Here is a 6,414-nt window from a genome sequence, read left to right as displayed (position 1 = left end):
GCATCTCAAGAGGAGGCGCTCTCCACAGGAAAGGCGAGAGGAACGCCAGGGTCGTGCCACCATTCCAAGAGCCCCCCAGATGTGTCAGTCCATTCCAGAGGAACCTGTTTTCCCTGCACTGCCTTGACGTTCAAGCCGAGGATCGAGTCACACCACGTGTGCACGTGAGACAGCCCTGTGGAAAGCCTCGTTGGAAAGCCTCGTGGGAAAGACTCGAGGGAAAACCATAGATCCTTTGATCCACGCGGCGGACTGCGTGACACTGCTGCTACCGCTCTGGAGGAAAGCGCAAGTGCATGCCCGCATTCGAGACGAGGACTGACTCCCCTGGGGAGACTCCAGAAGTACCCCAAGATCCATGTCAGCACTGGAGAGGAATCCTCAGGTTCCGGCCCCGACTCCACACAAGGTCTTAGGCCCCGGCATCGACGGGAGAGGAATCCCGAGAGGCCCCCGTGGAAGTCGCATGGGGACTGGCCTTTCCTGAGGCCACCAGAGCGGGTCCCTGAGGTCCCCGTCGTAAGTCGAGAGCACCTGCCCCAACTCGAGAAAATCCAGGAGGTTTTGCCCTCCAGGCGAGATGAGGCCCATTTTCGCTGAGGCTTCTCGAGGCTAATCACGTCTAACCACTGGAACTTCCAAAGGGTCCTTCACACCCTTCCTGCAACTCAGGAAGTTCCCCGACATACCCGTCACCAGTCGAGAGGAAGCACGTGGGGTCCCGCACCCATCCAGGGGAGCCCCGTTTCCGCCTCCTAGCTCGAGATGAGGGATCGTTTCCCTGTTTCGTAGGGAAAGAATTCCCGGCGTTCCCGTCGCATCTTAAGAGGAGGCGCTCTCCACAGGAAAGGCGAGAGGAACTCCAGGGTCGTGCCAACATTCCAAGAGTCCCCCAGATGTGTCAGTCCATTCCAGAGGAACCTGTTTTCCCTGCACTGCCTTGACGTTCAAGCCGAGGATCGACTCCCACCACCTGTGCATGTGGGACAGCCCTGTGGGAAAGCCTCGTGGGAAAGCCTCGTGGGAAAGACTCGAGGGAAAACCATAGATCCTTTGATCCACGCGGCGGACTGCGTAACACTGCTGCTACCGCTCTAGAGGAAAGCGCAAGTGCATGCCCGCATTCGAGACGAGGACTGACTCCCCTGGGGAGACTCCAGAAGTACCCCAAGATCCATGTCAGCACTGGAGAGGAATCCTCAGGTTCCGGCCCCGACTCCACACAAGGTCTTAGGCCCCGGCATCGACGGGAGAGGTATCCCGAGAGGCCCCCGAGGAATTCTCATGGGGACTGGCCTTTCCTGAGGCCACCAGAGCGGGTCCCTGAGGTCCCCGTCGTAAGTCGAGAGCACCTGCCGCAACTCGAGAAAATCCAGGAGGTTTTGCCCTCCAGGCGAGATGAGGCCCATTTCCGCTGAGGCTTCTCGAGGCTAATCACATCTAACCACTGGAACTTCCAAAGGGTCCTTCACACCCTTGCTGCAACTCAAGAAGTTCCCCGACATACCCGTCTCCACTCGAGAGGAAGCACGTGGGGTTCCGCACACATCCAGGGGAGCCCCGTTTCCGCCTCCTAGCTCGAGATGAGGGATCCTTTCCCTGTTTCGTAGGGAAAGAATTCCCGGCGTTCCCGTCGCATCTCAAGAGGAGGCGCTCTCCACAGGAAAGGCGAGAGGAACTCCAGGGTCGTGCCACCATTCCAAGAGTCCCCCAGATGTGTCAGTCCATTCCAGAGGAACCTGTTTTCCCTGCACTGCCTTGACGTTCAAGCCGAGGATCCACTCCCACCACGTGTGCACGTGGGACAGCCCTGTGGGAAAGCCTCGTGGGAAAGCCTCGTGGGAAAGTCTCGAGGGAAAACCATAGATCCTTTGATCCACGCGGCGGACTGCGTGACACTGCTGCTACCGCTCTGGAGGAAAGCGCAAGTGCATGCCCGCATTCGAGACGAGGACTTACTCCCCTGGGGAGACTCCAGAAATACCCCAAGATCCATGTCAGCACTGGAGAGGAATCCTCAGGTTCCGGCCCCGACTCCACACAAGGTCTTAGGCCCCGGCATCGACGGGAGAGGAATCCCGAGAGGCCCCCGAGGAACTCGCATGGGGACTGGCCTTTCTTGAGGCCACCAGAGCGGGTCCCTGAGGTCCCCGTCGTAAGTCGAGAGCACCTGCCGCAACTCGAGAAAATCCATTAGGTTTTGCCCTCCAGGCGAGATGAGGCCCATTTCCGCTGAGGCTTCTCGAGGCTCATCACGTCTAACCACTGGAACTTCCAAAGGGTGCTTCACACCCTTGCTGCAAATCAAGAAGTTCCCCGACATACCCGTCTCCACTCGAGAGGAAGCACGTGGGTCCCGCACACATCCAGGGGAGCCCCGTTTCCGCCTCCTAGCTCGAGATGAGGGATCCTTTCCCTGTTTCGTAGGGAAAGAATTCCCGGCATTCCCGTCGCATCTCAAGAGGAGGCGCTCTCCACAGGAAAGGCGAGAGGAACTCCAGGGTCGTGCCACCATTCCAAGAGTCCCCCAGATGTGTCAGTCCATTCCAGAGGAACCTGTTTTCCCTGCACTGCCTTGACGTTCAAGCCGAGGATCCACTCCCACCACGTGTGCACGTGGGAGAGCCCTGTGGGAAAGCCTCGTGGGAAAGCCTCGTGGGAAAGACTCGAGGGAAAACCATAGATCCTTTGATCCACGTGGCGGACTGCGTGACACTGCTGCTACCGCTCTGGAGGAAAGCGCAAGTGCATGCCCGCATTCGAGACGCGGACTGACTCCCCTGGGGAGACTCCAGAAGTACCCCAAGATCCATGTCAGCACTGGAGAGGAATCCTCAGGTTCCGGCCCCGACTCCACACAAGGTCTTAGGCCCCGGCATCGACGGGAGAGGAATCCCGAGAGGCCCCCAAGGAACTCGCATGGGGACTGGCCTTTCCTGAGGCCACCAGAGCGGGTCCCTGAGGTCCCCGTCGTAAGTCGAGAGCACCTGCCGCAACTCGAGAAAATCCAGGAGGTTTTGCCCTCCAGGCGAGATGAGGCCCATTTCCGCTGAGGCTTTTCGAGGCTAATCACATCTAACCGCTGGAACTTCCAAAGGGTCCTTCACACCATTGCTGCAACTCAAGCAGTTCCGCGACATACCCGTCTCCACTCGAGAGGAAGCACGTGGGGTCCCGCACACATCCAGGGGCGCCCCGTTTCCGCCTCCTAGCTCGAGATGAGGGATCCTTTCCCTGTTTCGTAGGGAAAGAATTCCCGGCGTTCCTGTCGCATCTCAAGAGGTGGCGCTCTCCACAGGAAAGGCGAGAGGAACTCCAGGGTCGTGGCACCATTCCAAGAGACCCCCAGATGTGTCAGTCCATTCCAGAGGAACCTGTTTTCCCTGCACTGCCTTGACGTTCAAGCCGAGGATCGACTCCCACCACGTGTGCACGTGGGACAGCCCTGTGGGAAAGCCTCGTGGGAAAGCCTCGTGGGAAAGACTCGAGGGAAAACCATAGATCCTTTGATCCACGCGGCGGACTGCGTGACACTGCTGCTACCGCTCTGGAGGAAAGCGCAAGTGCATGCCCGCATTCGAGACGAGGACTGACTCCCCTGGGGAGACTCCAGAAGTACCCCAAGATCCATGTCAGCACTGGAGAGGAATCCTCAGGTTCCGGCCCCGACTCCACACAAGGTCTTAGGCCCCGGCATCGACGGGAGAGGAATCCCGAGAGGCCCCCGAGGAACTCGCATGGGGACTGGCCTTTCCTGAGGCCACCAGAGCGAGTCCCTGAGGTCCCCGTCGTAAGTCGAGAGCACCTGCCGCAGCTCGAGAAAATCCAGGAGGTTTTGCCCTCCAGGCGAGATGAGGCCCATATCCGCTGAGGCTTCTCGAGGCTAATCACGTCTAACCACTGGAACTTCCAAAGGGTCCTTCACACCCTTGCTGCAACTCAAGAAGTTCCCCGACATACCCGTCTCCACTCGAGAGGAAGCACGTGGGGTCCCGCACACATCCAGGGGAGCCCCGTTTCCGCCTCCTAGCTCGAGATGAGGGATCCTTTCCCTGTTTCGTAGGGAAAGAATTCCCGGCGTTCCCGTCGCATCTCAAGAGGAGGCGCTCTCCAGAGGAAAGGCGACAGGAACTCCAGGGTCGTGCCACCATTCCAAGAATCCCCCAGATGTGTCAGTCCATTACAGAGGAACCTGTTTTCCCTGCACTGCCTTGACGTTCAAGCCGAGGTTCCACTCCCACCACGTGTGCACGTGGGATAGCCCTGTGGGAAAGCCTCGTGGGAAAGCCTCGTGGGAAAGGCTCGAGGGAAAACCATAGATCCTTTGATGCCCGCGGCGGACTGCATGACACTGCTGCTACCGCTCTGGAGGATAGCGCAAGTGCATGCCCGCATTGCAGACGAGGACTGACTCCCCTGGGGAGACTCCAGAAGTACCCCAAGATCCATGTCAGCACTGGAGAGGAATCCTCAGGTTCCGGCCCCGACTCCACACAAGGTTTTCGGCCCCGGCATCGACGGGAGAGGAATCCCAAGAGGCCCCCGTGGAAGTCGCATGGGGACAGGCCTTTCCTGAGGCCACCAGAGCGGGTCCCTGAGGTCCCCGTCGTAAGTCGAGAGCACCTGCCGCAACTCGAGAAAATCCAGGAGGTTTTGCCCTCCAGGCGAGATGAGGCCCATTTCCGCTGAGGCTTCTCGAGGCCAAAGACATCTAACCACTGGAACTTCCAAAGGGTCCTTCACACCCTTGCTGCAACTCAAGAAGTTCCCCGACATACCCGTCTCCACTCGAGAGGAAGTTCGTGGGGTCCCGCAAACATCCATGGGAGCCCCATTTCCGCCTCCTAGCTCGAGATGAGGGATCCTTTCCCTGTTTCGTAGGGAAAGAATTCCCGGCGTTCCCGTCGCATCTCAAGAGGAGGCGCTCTCCACAGGAAAGGCGAGAGGAACGCCAGGGTCGTGCCACCATTCCAAGAGCCCCCCAGATGTGTCAGTCCATTCCAGAGGAACCTGTTTTCCCTGCACTGCCTTGACGTTCAAGCCGAGGATCGAGTCACACCACGTGTGCACGTGAGACAGCCCTGTGGAAAGCCTCGTTGGAAAGCCTCGTGGGAAAGACTCGAGGGAAAACCATAGATCCTTTGATCCACGCGGCGGACTGCGTGACACTGCTGCTACCGCTCTGGAGGAAAGCGCAAGTGCATGCCCGCATTCGAGACGAGGACTGACTCCCCTGGGGAGACTCCAGAAGTACCCCAAGATCCATGTCAGCACTGGAGAGTAATCCTCAGGTTCCGGCCCCGACTCCACACAAGGTCTTAGGCCCCGGCATCGACGGGAGAGGAATCCCGAGAGGCCCCCAAGGAACTCCCATGGGGACTGGCCTTTCCTGAGGTCACCAGAGCGGGTCCCTGAGGTCCCCGTCGTAAGTCGAGAGCACCTGCTGCAACTCGAGAAAATCCAGGAGGTTTTGCCCTCCAGGCGAGATGAGGCCCATTTCCGCTGAGGCTTCTCGAGGCGAATCACGTCTAACCACTGGAACTTCCAAAGGGTCCTTCACACCCTTGCTGCAACTCAAGAAGTTCCCCGACATACCCGTCTCCACTCGAGAGGAAGCACGTGGGGTCCCGCACACATCCAGGGGAGCCCCGTTTCCGCCTCCTAGCTCGAGATGAGGGATCCTTTCCCTGTTTCGTAGGGAAAGAATTCCCGGCGTTCCCGTCGCATCTCAAGAGGAGGCGCTCTCCACAGGAAAGGCGAGAGGAACTCCAGGGTCGTGCCACCATTCCAAGAGTCCCCCAGATGTGTCAGTCCATTCCAGAGGAACCTGTTTTCCCTGCACTGCCTTGACGTTCAAGCCGAGGATCGACTCCCACCACGTGTGCACGTGGGACAGCCCTGTGGGAAAGCCTCGTGGGAAAGCCTCGTGGGAAAGACTCGAGGGAAAACCATAGATCCTTTGATCCACGCGGCGGACTGCGTGACACTGCTGCTACCGCTCTGGAGGAAAGCGCAAGTGCATGCCCGCATTCGAGACGAGGACTGACTCCCCTGGGGAGACTCCAGAAGTACCCCAAGATCCATGTCAGCACTGGAGAGGAATCCTCAGGTTCCGGCCCCGACTCCACACAAGGTCTTAGGCCCCGGCATCGACGGGAGAGGAATCCCGAGAGGCCCCCGAGGAACTCGCATGGGGACTGGCCTTTCCTGAGGACACTAGAGCGGGTCCCTGAGGTCCCCATCGTAAGTCGAGAGCACCTGCCGCAACTCGAGAAAATCCAGGAGGTTTTGCCCTCCAGGCGAGATGAGGCCCATTTCCGCTGAGGCTTCTCGAGGCTAATCACATCTAACCGCTGGAACTTCCAAAGGGTCCTTCACACCATTGCTGCAACTCTAGAAGTTCCGGGACATACC

Source organism: Ovis canadensis, chromosome 9 (assembly GCF_042477335.2).
Source record: "Ovis canadensis isolate MfBH-ARS-UI-01 breed Bighorn chromosome 9, ARS-UI_OviCan_v2, whole genome shotgun sequence".
NCBI classification, from domain to species: domain Eukaryota; kingdom Metazoa; phylum Chordata; class Mammalia; order Artiodactyla; family Bovidae; genus Ovis; species Ovis canadensis.
This window is presented reverse-complemented; position numbering follows the sequence as displayed.